We start from the raw sequence: 15905 nt of genomic DNA on the forward strand, positions 1-15905 counted from the left end.
TTTCCTTTTAATCAATTCATGCCAGGAGTAAACAAGCAGATTTGCATAGAGTTCAGCTTTCTTCTGTCACCAAGGTTCCTTTAGTCCCTGTCTCACACAGTGCATGTACTGCTCAACTATGCCAAATTTCACTGACCATGAATGGCAGCTGTCCCTGATAAAAGGGTTTTCATAAGGTACGGAAACGCAAAAAAAAATAAATCCTAATATTGTTACAGTATTTTCTTCCTTTCCTTATTTCTGAACAAATCCACCCAATGTTCACTGTAACTGGAACATTTGTCATTACATTTTCCTACAGTATCATTTATTCCCTCTGACTTCACGAGGTCACCACATTTTCCATCTCTACCACAGTCAGGCCAGGACCAGCTATCTTTTTATTGTGGGTGTAAAGAATAACCTATTCATATCAGAAAATGGATACATGACTCAGAGATACAGCTGCATCAATTTAAAAACCACAGATTCAAACTAAGTGAAGTTTTCTTTAGAAAACTGATCCAAAATCAATGCAGGCTGTCGAAAAACAATCTTTTCCAAGTTTCTTGTTACTACTTGGTGCTCTGCTCCATCTCCCTGCAGTGTTTGTGTGCGTGTGTGCCGTCTATTCACAAACCAACTAGAAAAACACATCAAAGTCTATTGACAACTGTTAACTGTTCTAGCTAATAGTAATGATGCTCATGTAGGATGGTGACAAGGGGAAAAGCCTCAGATGCTCACAGCATATCAGCTGGCTGGAGCAAGGTAGCGTTAAACGTGTTTACAGTGCCAGTGTTCGTAGCTACTTACAGAGCACACAAGCTGAAAACTCCACCGGCGGTCGTCCGCCAATCCCACACATGTTGGTTCGATCTACGGCTCTTTCAGTCACATGTCGAAGTGTCCTTAAACCAAGAGACTGAACCCTGACTTAGTTGCTCCCAGTGAGTGTTGGCCAGCTGCATAGCAGCTCCCCTATATCGGTGTATGAGTGTGATTGTAAATGTGAATGGGTGAATAAGTGCAGACCATTTACCCTTTATCTGGCAGGAACTGAAGCTATATAGCTGTAAATATGTTATATCACACACAGGCACTTGGCTTTAAAATGTGATATCTACGATTTTGGCTCATGAACCAATCAGCAGCTTTTCAGTGAAATCTCCCTCCTCCTGTGATAAGGTGAAGCAGCAGGTTGACATGAAGCTGAAAACTTTGTGTTTGGGTTTTATGCTGCATCTTTTTAATTTTAAACACACCAGTGGTTAGAGGACCACAGTGACACAGTGTATTTTAAGTAGCCTACAATAACTAAAAGTATTGCTGAATAGTCAATTTTAGAATTATACACACACATATACATAAATACATATGTATAATATTACTGGATTATAATTATTGATGCATTATTGTGTACACATCACTGTTGCAGCTTTAAATGTGGAGCAGATTTAAACAAATGTATATACTGACAGGGAATTCATCTATAATTACAATAAATAAAAATAAAAATGAAATGATCGACATTTATTATTGGCAAATAATTATTATTTGTTAAAACTGTTTATCTAGAAACTAACTAACCTGTGTAGTACTCAAGCAAATGTACTTAGTTCCATCACTGCAAAATACAAATGCTTGTCTTAAAATGTAGTTTGAATAAAAGCAATTGATGGAAATGCAGCAGTTTTGGTTTTGTATGGAATCTAGGCCATGTATCGTTTGAGAAGATTTCAGAGATTTGAGATTTACAACATTACTTTTTATACTATTCGAAGTCACAGATGAGAGAGAGACTTCCCTGGAGGAAGAGGAAGAGAGCTGGATATGGTGAGGGCTTCAGGGAGCAAAAGAGGAGGAGGAGAGAAGCAAAGTTCAGCTCCAGCTGTATTATACAGCTGATCTCTGCAGGGACACGCTGGTTCCAGTGGTTGAACATTGAGCACACACAGCATCAGGGCAGCTAGGCAGACATTTTTCTCCTGAAGACCTTATAATACCAAAGCTTTAGTTTGGTCTGTCTGATATGAAAGCCTGTACAATGTAAAGGCCATGGAAAACCGTTTCCCCAAACAGCTTCTTAAAAATGCTCAAATTGCAAATTGCAGAAATTTATGACAGTTATGAATAATAAATTACTGAAACTTTAAAATGATTGAAACAATTCTTTTACATGTTTCCTACATGGAGCTTGTGAATGGTTTATCTGAAAAAGACTTTAACCCTGGGAACACTTAACACACCTCTTACAACATCACCGCCCACGCATGCCTGAAGGTTCAGGATTTGCTAAGCTTCTCCTCAACAACTCGGATGAAACCTAGAGAAGAAGAATATAAATGCAAACAGTGCAGGCAAAATAAAGATACAACAGGGAGCTAAATTAAATTAAATGAACTGAGAGCCTGTGGTTTTTTGCTCTTTCACAAATGACAAATAAAACACAAAATACTGTCTGAGTCTTAGTGAGCTACCTGACAGTGTCATCTTCTATTCACATGACTGAAATAGTTTGAAGTGGTGATCAAATCCAACGGATGACTAAACCAAAAATCCACCAGCTTCTCCCTTTGTTGATCAGCCATATCAAACCACTGCTGCATGAATGTGTTTAACTTGACCTCTCCTCGTTTTATGGTTCCATGATAAATAGCAGGGAACTATACACTGCCTCTGGCAATGCTCATCAAGCAGTGAGTTTACACACAACTGGCTGAGCATCAACACGCATTGAAACAAGTTAACAATCTGCCAGGCACAGGCAGTCCAACGGAGAGAGGCTTTCAAACAGAAAAAGCTCTGAAATATTGACATCAACTGCTAAACACAAGGCACAGACAGCTAGATGTCCCCCCACCCCCACCACGACAAAGGCTAGCAATAACTGGCTTATCAGCATGCAATGTGAACAATGTTTGCATAAAGGTGAACTCCGTAAGATTAGATCTTTCAAATCAATCTACATCACATCACAGCCGAGAGATGTGTCAGAATGCCAGAAGCAAATCAGAGTCACGGCAGGTTTGTGGCATCTACTGTGACCACTCGGCTACCATGGCCGTCTTTGCTTTTGCTTTTTTAGGACACCTTAAATTGAAAAAACAGAGTTTTGTCTTCCTGTTTTCTCAGATACATCACAATCTGAACTCGAGTTCTACATCGTTCTCTCCTGGTAGACAAGCTACTATGTTTTATGCTGTGTCATATATTTAGATGTAAATACCAGAAAATAAAAGGAAATTTCATTCGAACTTTTGTTTCATTATTTTATATATCTTTATCCATAAACACAAATGTCTTTATTTCACAGCAAACACAAATGAATTAACCATTCCAATAATTGTTGATAGGACTATGTGATACAAAGCTCAATTCAATACTCTGCTGCTGCACCCTGTGCATCATACGGTGCCTTTATATTTATCATGTAGAACGAGCCGAGGTAAAGTCAGGTGGACACCTTACACAGATAACTATAAAGTAAAATTACTTTGATCTTGAATATTTACAGGCATCTCATAGACCAGCCAAAGCTTCAAGCTTCATGTCTATCCAGTAAAAGTTATAATTTAACAGTGGACAGGATATATTGTAAACATCCAGTGTTATTAAATTAGGAGATACCAGAGATAGAAAGCTGGGTGAAAATAAATTTTCCAAAACGCAGGCATATTGCTGCTATTACTTACTAATCCTCTAAACACAATGATTACAATGCAGAAAATGTAAAAAAAGCAAAAGATATTAATTAATAAATAAATAGATAGAGGGAAAAAGAGAGACAGAGCGAGAGAGAGTAATCAGTATAGTTGACCATCACTCTGTACTGTCAGACAGAACTACTCATGTCCCCACACAATGTGCATCATCAGTATGCAATAATGTCACCGCATTAGTCATTTCAATTCAATTTCACAAGAAAAAATACATTTAATGTTTTTGGCAAGTGACAAGTTTCTATTGTATCACATGGAAACGTTGTCAGGGTGGATTTAGGACAAATATCATGCAATTGTAATGTAGGCTTAGTTAACATGCAACAATACATGAGAGCAGCCCTGACTGCAACCTTCAAGCATTGAACACAGGCTGCCTCCTTCACTGTGAGCTGTCACAGGAGCTTGATGGGCTTATTGTTAGAGGACTGGAGCACTTTCACTGCCAGGACTGAATCAAGTGTGAGACAGAAAGCATGACAGGTGATTTAAAAAAAAAAAACATCTATGCAGCCACTCAGTAGGAAAAACAAAGCTCAGAGTTCAGAGAAGGTTTTACACAACAAAGGATTTACATATACATGGTATCATTTTCCATTCAGAAACAACTCCTTCCAGGTCATTATGCAAACCCCTTACATGAGAGTGCGCTGTCAAGATGGATGACTTCGAACTTCAGCCCCAGGTTATCAACTTTTTCCAGACATTAGTCTTTTTGGTATGGTTCTGGGGCTTACTGCCCACATCAATGTCTTCCCTTAAACCTAAACACTAGGCCTAATTGCCTAATGGTAACCATTTTCATCTCAAGGTCCATCTTGTGCCAAAACCAGATACCACATCCCTTAAGTTAAGAAATGTCCTGCACAGGTGATATGACTGCCCAAAGAGTGTAATATCATCAGCGACTTGAAGACACTGCCTTGGCTCTGGAAAATTGTGAATGAAATTCATCTGCAACAATTTAAAGAATACATTTTTCTCAGCAAGAAAAAAAAAAAAAAAAAAACATTTCCCTTGCCAGCATGGTGGTGGAGTGGTTAGCACTGCCACCTCACAGCTAGAAGGTCCCCGATTCAAATCCCGTGTGGAGTTTGCATGTTCTCCCCGTGCTTGTGTGGGTTTCCTCCGGGTACTCCGGTTTCCTCCCACAATCCAAACACATACATGTTAGGTTAATTGGTGACCATATGTGTGAATGTTAATGTGAATGGTTGTCTCTCAGTGAATGTCTCTCTGTGTTGTCCAGGGTGGACCCCACCTCTAAGCCAATGGCAGCTGGGATAGGCTCCAGCCCCCTGTTACCTTAAACATGATAAGCACCTCAAAGATGAAGGTTTGCTGATTCTCACTTTTATGTCATTTGTGTTCTTTATTTGAGGCTTGGACTACTGGCCCAACGAAACAACACATGTGAAGTTGTCCCAATCAGTGTGTTTACATGCTGTTAAGTAACGAAGTTACTCAGAGAAGCCAGTCAGGTAATTGGGGGACGGGTTTATATGCACCTAATAAAGATAGTTACTGAAATCAAATATTCAACATTCTCAAGGATAATACATTTTTACTTTGTATTGTCAGTAGACCTTTTTTTTCTGTTTGCTCTTGTGTCACAGCATTTATGATGAGTCGATAGCACAGGAACAAGACTTAGGTGGACTTTGATGAAAAAGTCTCCTTTCATTCAGCCTTTCACACCACAGCTCTCCCTGTCTGCAGCCTTTTGTTATACACATGCACTGTTGTAGAAAGCTGATTTGAAACTTGGTTATGTGTATACATGACGGAGAAATCAGTGTTCTTTGGCAGAAATCTATCTGGGGAAACCGGGTGTCTGTAATCTCCTACTCTGATTACAGAAACCAGCTTCCCAGCTTAGTTGAGAAAACCAACGGTAACTAGGTTAATTAAGTGTATGTAAACACACTGAATGACTCTGAAAAACTGTGATAGAAATTTCTCAGAATCAGTATTGTTCAATACTGAAATAACCACTAGTTGTTGCTATGGACCAAAGGTAAAATGCCACAGCAGGTGTGTAAATTTTGAGACATGAGAAACAGACAGAAACATCAGGCAGCAGTGATGTCTAACCAGGATCCACAAACATCGTTCCTGAGATGCAGCAGGCACCAGGGCACCAGACACCAGAGACAGAGAAACCCAACCTATCCAGATGCAGACGAAGAGGATCAAGGGGGAAAGGGGATTAGTAGTGAGGTTATCGTTCCTCCCCTGCCCTTCTGCCAAGCACATGGCCAAGCCAGGGGAAAACTGCAGTTATTTTAGAGCTGAGCAGAGAGGAGCTAAGCAGCTCCAGGATTTATCCTGGGAGTGGCTCTGCTAGTCCTGCTGTCCCCTGACAGAAGGCTGAGAGTTGGGAGGAGCACTACAAAGAATTTATGACTTTAACCTCTTAGAAGCCAGATATGAACAGAAAATGCATGTAAAGAATCTAAAGCTTCACACTCCTCTACTTCACAACACTCGTGTCAATTCATCATTAGCTTTTTTGTTTTTCTTTAAAAAAAACACAGTTAATTAGATAATAAATGGTTGCTGAATAATTTCCTTATGATTGTCTAATATTTTTTTGGGGTTACAAAGAAAAAAATACATAACAGGAAACTGATAAACACAAGACCAAGTAAAATGTTTGACTATAATAACCAACTTTAAAAAAAAAAAAATACTATTTGGGCCAAAATTTGAACTGTCCTCAAAAAGTGCTGCATGGAACGTGTGTTGATGAAAATAAAATTTACAAAAATCACGGTGTCTAGCTGGGCCCTAAAACATGATATTAATCCATACTGTTGAAAGGAAGGAAAAAATGTGTACCACAAATCCTGCTGCTAAAGAATATTTCATTTATATTCTATTTTTAGCTACCTAATTATAGTATTTGATGGTGTTTGTGATTATTATTTGTGATCGCTGATCATGTTTATTTTGCTTATTTGAGTTGTGGCTAAAACAGACCCTGTATAGTTGTACTTCTGTCATATTATCATTTATCATAACTGCACAAATATAAAGAAATACTGTCATAGTTTTAAGTCAGCATCACCCAACACACAGCAAACACCAGACAATATCATCATGTGATGTTTAACCTTTGAGTGTCAGCTCTGACCTACCCAACATAAACACTATCTATCCACAGGTAAAAGGCAGCGGTATCTGACAAGATATTGGTAGATTAAATCTAAATGTCACTGTAGGCTTCTCTGAGCTGCTTCATCAAACAAAGGAACCCTACAGCTTTAGTCACACTTCCATAATGTCTTTTTTCCTCCAGAAACTTGACAGTGAGAAGAAAGAACTCAGCTGGATCAAAAACTAACAGCAGTTTAACGATCTATATTTGCTATATGTTAAACTGATTTAGAACCTCACCTCACCACAAATACCATGTTTTCTGATTCCTTAAGCCCCAACCCACAAAACTTCTTCGCTTTGAACAAACTGATTCCCATGAGACATTGTCACGGAAACACATACTGTGCACAGTACACTAGATGATGAAATAGTTGGATTCGGGCTTTGGAGTCACCGCCCTGGGCAGTGTTTTAAAGAGTCTGTCCTTCAGAAAGACCGATCTCCGCTCTCTGTTCGAAAGACTCTGTCCCTGCTGAAGGGTCCTTGAGCAAGGAAATAACCTCTTCTCAGCTCCAGGGTCGTGACTCCAAAGCCAGAATCTGACCTCAGAACTGTGTCTGGTGATTGGTAAAATAAATAAATTACTACAAAGTACAACTTTAAACTGAAAAAATAAAAAAATAATAATCACAGATGAACACAGCTGTAGTTAGCACATAGTGAGAACACAATTTTCATGCTTCCATGCTGCTGCCTTCTCATTAACTGTGATTATCAACACCTCTGTGGACTTTTAGGACTTTAATTAACTATGCAAGCAGGACAATACAAAAGAATAAAAAATTATTTAGATATGGGAAGAGCTGCAGAACATCACACAGATGCCTTAATTGTTTAAGAACAGTGTAGCGCCTACAGGAATAGCTCAGTGTGCACAGTGAAAATGGTGTGTGTGTGTGTCTGTGTGAGTGTGTGTGTGTGTGTTGAGTTAGTGTAGGAGCAAGCGAACAAAAGAGAGAGCGACTAGTGAACTGAGCAGATGAGACTGGTGACTGGAGCAGATAAGTCAGCAGTAACACAGTGAAGGTGAAGTTTGCTCTTCATTGTGCAGTTAAACAGATAATACAGCTCATTAAGTACAAGCTAACTGTCCGGGTTCTGTCTGCCAACTACTGTGGTAACTGAAGGGGTTTAACCCCAAAGTAACAACTTTGGCCTTGGAGCAAATGTCTCCCTTGTGCCAGCCATTAATGCTGCCAATTAACATATGAACCCTTTCTCCTCTGCCTTCTTAGGGAGTTTCGCTCAAAACACTGGCCCCATGTTACACCTGCCCTGTGCTCCACACCCTCTGCTTAGCCCACCCAAAATTACTAAGTATGGATATTTGTTAGAGCCAGTAAATGGTCAGACTGTACAACCTATGACACAGCCCGTCACAAAACCGAAAGCGAGTTGCATCGTATGCCACAAGCCTCGTGCGTGTCAGAGATCCCAAGCGGCTGTGATTAAGTAGGGAGCAGAGAATTAAAAACAGAAGTCCCTTTCTGTCCCTGTCTGAAATCCTGACATTCTGCTGAATTTGACTAAAGACTAAAAGAGATGAGGTTTGCTTCCATAACTGTACCAGAGACTATGCCCTTTATCCGCAAAAACCAACAAGACCCTAGCTCCAACTGCCTCCCATAAGAGCCTAAAGCCCACAGTCCTCCACTTCACTCTGCTCTACTGGGTGTCAGGCGAGGTTGTGTGCCTGTGCTCAGTGAAGCAAACATCCCTATACAGATTAACAACCAGCAGGTGAGCATACACTCTCTGGTTGGTTACAAAGCCATGACGAGGCTCCTGGCATAGGCAGCCATCACATTGTGTTGTTTGGTTAGTATGTGTTCTATTCCATACTCAAACCAACCCCAAAGCACATGCAGTAAGTGTAGCACATACTGTGGGTCTAGAGGGCCAGCAAGAGTATGTGCTTAGAAACAGCCCCCGTTTTAGAGGGACAGTGGGAAGAGAGGTGGTGCTGAGACAACACTTATCAAAATGCAGCTGTACCCAGTTGCACCCTCATTCCTGGGACCATGGCATTATGTCACCCAGCAGAGCAGTATTTTGTTTTCAACAGGGCCTTTTAACCTCAGCAACACTAGTTTGGTACAACACAGCACCATAATGTGGCCAGGGGCCCCTGTCAAGCAGCCACCATGGTGTGGGGGAAACTCCCACAGAATGCTGACTAACAGGCACATGAGAGCCTGAAAAGTTGTCTGGGCCGCTGCGGTCACAGCAGCTAGGCTTTGCCTATTGTAATGGTTAGGCAGGGAAGATAGTCTGTTGGTCCACTGGTTTTTCAGCATTGGATATTATTGGTAGTACAATGAGGAGCATCAGGCTCAATTTGATAAACTCAAGCCCCTACTAAAACAGCTCGAGTCCTGGGCTACCCAGTCGTCCACAGCAGCGTGATACTGGATAACTACGCAAGCCAAGTGGGACTTGGTGCTGCTCCTTACAGGTGCAGTCACATCTAAGGGAGTTGCAAACCTTTAAAGACTGAACAGAACTGCATCACATGGTGAGAACTACTTGCCTTGGTGGAGTTTGCATCACATCAAAGTCTTGCTGGTCTACATTTTGGTGTGTGACTTGGCTGCAGTGACTTGGCTGCAGAACATGAATTACTGGTACCACAATCAGGGAGGATGTAGATCTCCAATACTGCACCTATACCAGCACTGTATTTAAAGCCAGACCCCTCAAGACACCACAGGCTCCCATGAAAACTTCCAGAAAATGGGCAGGCTGTTTGAAAACACAAACCCTTTGGACAATCAGTGGTCAGGTAGAGAGATTTAATGCCATAACAGTCATTGGGACTGGGAAAAAGCATAGTGCAGCCAGCCTGCCTCCTGACCTTGACAATGCACCTTCAGTCCCTAGGTTTGTCTAGCAGACCTCATTGCTAAAGATGGACTTGGCAAGTCAGTAAAACTTGCAAAGACACACTATAATAAGGACTGCTGTTCAGAACTGTTTTAAGAGTTCAAAGACAGTCATGGACCATCTAAAAAAATGCTGTTGTTTAAAAAAATGCAAAGCTAAGTGCAATGTTCTGCTATAAAATTTGAGGAGTGGTGTTTAAAAAAGCATTAGTTTTACCAACTGTATTTGTTGGGGTTTATGTCAATAACATGTGGATTTCTATAGTAATGTTTAGTTAGATATCCTCACAATCACCTAAGTTACAGTTGAAACTATTTCAAATCCTGTGTAATAGGTAATAGTGTGTAATAGGTCACACTTAGCAATGCACTGTTTGGTATTTTTTCACTGAGAGACTATGCTTCTTCCTTTTGCCCCGACTTATGGACCAACAAACCCAATTTAAAAAAGTTGGGAAAATGTGTAAAAAAAAAAAAAAAAATATATATATATATAAAAAAATATAAAAATCGAATCTAAAAAAAGGCAAAGGTTCAACAATCGCTGACAAACTGGGTCTACAAATTGTGGAACAATTTCAGAAAAATGTTCCACAAATAAAATTGTGCAGATCCCACCATCTGCAGTATATAATATCATCAAAAGATTCAGAGAATCAGGAGGTGGAAGGTCAAAATTGTATGCGCGTGGTCGTCGGGGCCCTCAGGCGGCACTCCATTGAAAACAGGCATGATTCTGTACATCACTGGACATCACTGCATGGGCTCAGGAACACTTTCAGAAATCACTTTTTGTGAACACAGTTCACTGTGCAATCCACAAATATTAGCTGTATCATGCAAAGAATGATGCAGACACGCCACAGTGTTCTCTGGGCCAAACTCAAAATGGAAAACTGTAAGTTCAAATCATTGCATTCTGTTTTTATTTAGATTTTACACATCCTCCCAACTTTTTTTGAATTGGGGTTGTAAATATGCAGGCTGCCATGGAACCTCTAACATGAACTGAAGACGGTGACTGTATATCTGTTTTACTGTGTTGATGTATGTTACTGTGCTAAAAAGGAAACTTTTAATTCTGCCTTAACAACTTTGACCCTGAAGCAAAAAACAGTCTCCAGTGTGCCTGTTCACTATGGTCTGGAGCCTGAAGCAGGAATGGTTAACCTTTGCCTCCACCAGACATGCAGAAATACATTTTAATCCAACACACACAGACAGACAAACGGACAGATTGATAGGCTGGATTCTCTCCAGCACATGTCATAATGCTCCATTCAACTGAGAGGCCACTGTTTCTGTGCCTGGCACGCTCCACGCACCTCACAGTGTGTGGGTGCTTAGTCATCCCACATCAGCTACCCATCTACCACAGACACACACACACGTAAATACACAAGCACGCACCGGCATCACCAGGACAATGTGCGTCTGTGAGCAGCACACTGGTCCTCTGCACACTGAATTAGAGCAGTGTGCTCCTGAATGATAATGATAATCATAGTTGTCGCAGGACGGAGAGGCCTGAAGCCACACAATGACCAGCACCCAGCGGGCTGCCCTTCACTACAGCCACTAACAACAACACAACGCAACTTAGTGAAGAACCACTCCAGCCTGTGACTCATGCACAGTGACACAAACCTGCGTTTTAAGAATTATTTTCCTCCCGACTGATTAAGTAGCATCGATAAGTGACGAGGCGTCCGGCAGCAGCGCGGTGATGAGGCGCCCCGCTGTCACTCAGTCACCGGCAAGCAGGAGCACAGCAGCCTGGAATAATGAAGGACCACTACTAACCTGCACAAGACGTCTTCTTACCTTCACTTCTGCAAGATCACAAACATGAATGTCGACCACCACCCGCGTTTCCACACTGCTTCTCCCTGTTTTGTTCTTTTGATTCAATTCCGGGGCTTTTTTTCTTTCCCTCTTGTTGCTGTGAAATAGACCATACCCTATATTCTGCGGGCTGTGAGGAGGGAGTGAGAGCACGCAGCCGGACCCTCAAGACTGTGTGGCTGCTAGAGCGGGCGGGGCCACGGCTGCTTACATCAGAGGCACAGTGAGGGGGGGCACAGTAGCTGAATTGCAATATACTGTAGTACTGTAGTCTCCGACTGAATCATTTACAACTATGGAAACGGAGCTCTAATGTTATCCGCAGGAGCAAGACAGTATGATCCATCAAATTAAATTCGTACATTTTAATCATTACAACAAACATTAATTGCTCACGACTTTACTGCTAAGGTTTGCATCCCCTCAATTTGAAATGACAAAAGAGTAAAACAATTCCCTTACATGAAAAGTGAATGTAGAGGGATAAAAATCACCAAAAGTAACAAAAAAAAGTCAAGCGGTGTATGAAAATAATCAGAGCAAAAGCTTGCATCCTCCTAGTTAAATTAATTAAAAATGTAATTTCATTTGTTTCTAATAATCAACATTTATACTAAGTAATTGTGCATTAAATATTGTGTTGATTAAAAACATTCATAGTTTTTGACATTTCAAAATAAGGGGATGCAAATATTTGCGCCTAACTGTAACAACCCTCGCATTTCCAGCTGAACTCCTCTGGATGACATCATGTGCGGGAGATTTTCAGTTCAGGTAATGGAGAAGTCTGAAGGAGTTCGCGTCAACCTCCTAGGATGCTGTAAAGCTGTTTTTCAGCAAGAAGTAAAGGGATATTTTAATATAGGGAACTAAAGGGATGTTCAATAGCATTCTATTCCCCAAATTAGGACGCAAATTGAAAATTGGTGAAGTTGCCCTTTTGATAGCTGCCAATCATTTGTCTTTGACTAGTCAAATCAGCAGGCCAGATGTAAAATTGCATTTCTCACCCTTTTATTAAAAATCCACATGTACTACATTTTTGGAACAGTTGCTATAAACCAATAATAACTCAGCCTTCTTCAGTGAGACTTGTATACTATTTTTAGTATTTTATCCCCTGGTATGATCCCTCTGTTCGCTATATATAAAATTATATAAAAAATACATGGATACAGTTTTTATATGATTTGAATTCATCTAAGCAAAATTTACAAACAAAAACATATCCACGAAGATCTGGGCAGCGGAAGAAGAAAGAATGATTTTCGTCTGACAACAACATTTAAGATGAGAGAAGCTTTTTGCAAACACAGACTATAACATCAGAACACAATGACTGCATGCTGCAATTAACTGAAAAACTGATCATTGGTGAAATATATCTTTTTCTGGAACAAGCAACACCAAACTCTTCAGAAGCTGACAGAACCTTGTGTAAATGTTAAGTGAAGAGGTTTTTTTTTTTTTTTTACTGAATGCTGTGCGATGAACACAAGTGGCAACTGCGGTGAAGAAAAAAAAAGCTTTACAGACAACAAGAACTCCCCAAAACAGCTGTTATATCCAGTGAGGATAATCCTCACTGAGGATTTAACCATACAGAGTGTATTAAAAAGCACATTCTGGTTGCAGGGGTGGTGCTGGATAATTGTGGTTTAATATATTTCTTGGACAAACACGAAGCTGCCACAGACACTTCAGGAACACAGAGGATGTTTCATTCAGAGCTTTCATTTCTTTGTACACTGACCTTTACACTGGATCACCCACAGACAAGTGTTTAAATATACACCTTGCACATTCTCATGAAGGGGCTGCTGTGTGTGTGTGTGTGTGTGTGTGTGTGTGTGTCTTTGTGTTTGTGTGTGTGCGCACACACGTGTTTGTTTGTTTAAGAGTGTGTGCCCTCTCAAACATTTATATGACAAACCTGCCACCTATGGGCTCAGAATTATACTGCAGCGTGATTAGCCATGTGTGGGCAAGCAAAAGACGAAGTGCAGGAGGAACTGCAGTGCGGTGAATTAACAAGGATACATTTTACATCCTGTGTCACAGAAAACACAATGTAAAAATGTAAACCTCTTCACACTTTAACGTCATTTTTGTTATTTAATCAGGACATTTGTTTGTTTAATTGCATCTTAATTCAAGGTTATTCTGACCAGAATCCATTTTAGCACCAGGTTTAAAAGATCTACTGTTGTTTCATCTTCTTTAAATAATGTAGAGATGTTATTAGCACTGGTTTTAAAGATAATTTGCAGCCCTGGTCCCTTTTTAAATACAATTTAATTTATTAGTTTATTAGGTAAATGGAGCTAAAACTAATTCAACTCCCAGAATATATACTGGCTTTGTTTCGTTTTTGCAAGGAACAGATTCTCCCTGAACACTATGGTCATTGTAGAAGATGCATTTTTGTTCTGTTGTTGAACTGTGGTAAGCAAAGTTGTAGCTGTAGGAAACTGTTCACATAATGCATGTGTTCTTTCCCCTTTATTCTTTAGTCAGGAGTGTCGTCCATGGGATTTTTTTGCAGGGCTGTTTCTATGGCATTTCTACTTCACTGTATTAGACAGTATACACTGGAGAGCATCAGAGCACATGATGACAGGATAAGATGTGCTAAAGGTCGTGCCCCATCTGCAAAGCCACCTTGAGGGTTTCAAGCAAAGAGACCAAACTGCCTTTTACATGTGATTAAAGCTATACATGTCTTAAATACTTTATTTATGCAGCTATACTGTGTCATCATAGTCAAAGAGAAGCTGAGCAATAAGAACAGTTTGACAGTTACAGTACCATCTGACATGAAATGGTTTCTGCAAAATAAAACAACAAATCATGTGCATATTCATCCACCACTGTTACATGGACATTAAGAGTCGGTCAAATCAAACATTAGTGGAGCTAATCCTCTTATAAAGTGCTATTAAATAAATGCAGCAGAGTGAAACAACGTGATAGAAAAGAAGCTGTAGAAAACATGATGCACGTGTAGTTTTGTATGAAAAGTATTTTGTGCAGGTGAGTTACAGGCTACAGTATGAGGTACTGAGCACAAACAGACTCTCCATCCAGTAAAAAAAGGTTGTTTAAAGCTCACCAACCAAGGCTGTTTTTACAGCATTTATTTTAGAATTTCTTTCTTTTTGGAGAGTGAGAAAAACTGATTTGTTGTGGCGAGTGGCAGATTTTCGTCCAGTTTCAGCCTTTAAACCGTGCACAAACCATTTGGTCACATCTTCAAGGCTGCTCCAGCCTCTCATCACAAAATGTGTGATTCTGTTCTGCTGTCTTTACAACAGTCTTTTAATAACTATAACAGACCAACCCCCAACCTATCTCCCCTCTGCACGCACACACACACACACACACACACACACACACACACACACACACACACACACCCCTCCTCCCAAAAATAATGAAATGTCTTTCCTCTGGAGGTAGCTGAAATAATGGGCAGAGAGTAGAAGAGGACGAGACCATGAACGGTACTGAACCACCTCATTCTTCTTTTTTAATTCCCTCTCTGATTCCCTACCCCAGCCCCGTCCTCTGCCTCCCCCCGTGCATCCCGCCGTCAATGACAATTTTTCTCACTTTTATTTTCACTTCGCCTGAGTACATCCACCTACTCCCAACCTCATTTTCACTCTCTCTGTCCTCCCCCCCAGCCAGACGCAGCCACCGCCCTGCCATCGCTCCATCCTCCTCCCCCTCTTGTCTCCTCTTGCCTCACTCCTCACTCATTTCTATATTGTCTGCAGCGTTCCCCCTTACATCCTCTAGCACCCCACCCTACCCTGCCAGAAAGAATCCTGGGTAATTTCCTCCTCTTATTGAATTGGGACGGGGAGCGGATGGAAGGAAAGATAAAGGGATGGGCAGATGAACTGAAGCTTGGGATGAGTGCTAATGGAGCCGGTGGAGGATTCAAACATCACAAAATAGTGTATGCAGTTCACTCTCCTCTCTTCTTCGTCTTCCTCTTTGGCTCATGTTTTCTCTTGGGTAAAAGTAAAAAGGCCCTTCTCTCTTCTTCTCTCCCATTTCTCTCCTCACTCGCTCTCTTCCTCATGAAAACAACCCAGACAAAAGACTTCGACCTTCTTTTCTTCACAGAATGCTATTCCCCCTTCTGCTTCCTCTAATACACCACACTCACACTGAGTCCAAACCTGTTCCCTCATGTCCTATGTTATTTCTATAGGTGAGTGAGTCATTGCTCCTCTATTCCTGTCTGCACCTTTGCTCCTCTGGGCCAAACACCATAATCTTTCTGCAACGCACCACACACACACAC

At 40.8% G+C, this 15905-nt stretch overlaps 1 protein-coding gene across 4 annotated transcripts in view; it reads right to left on the minus strand.

Moving 5' to 3' along the window:
* Positions 1-15905, minus strand: part of LOC137139065 (nucleolar protein 4-like) — a 150322-nt gene that overhangs the window by 87363 nt on the left and 47054 nt on the right. The window contains exon 1 of one of the 4 annotated variants that reach the window (XM_067525770.1): positions 11570-11765. The exons of 2 other annotated variants lie outside the window; for them this stretch is intronic. The gene's annotated coding sequence lies outside the window, so the exon portion shown is untranslated. Of the gene's footprint in view, positions 1-11548; positions 11766-15905 lie in introns of those variants that run through there. One more of the 4 variants, XM_067525769.1, reaches the window with a different exon arrangement.

Source organism: Channa argus, chromosome 13 (genome assembly GCF_033026475.1).
Source record: "Channa argus isolate prfri chromosome 13, Channa argus male v1.0, whole genome shotgun sequence".
In the NCBI taxonomy this organism is placed as follows: Eukaryota; Metazoa; Chordata; class Actinopteri; order Anabantiformes; family Channidae; genus Channa; species Channa argus.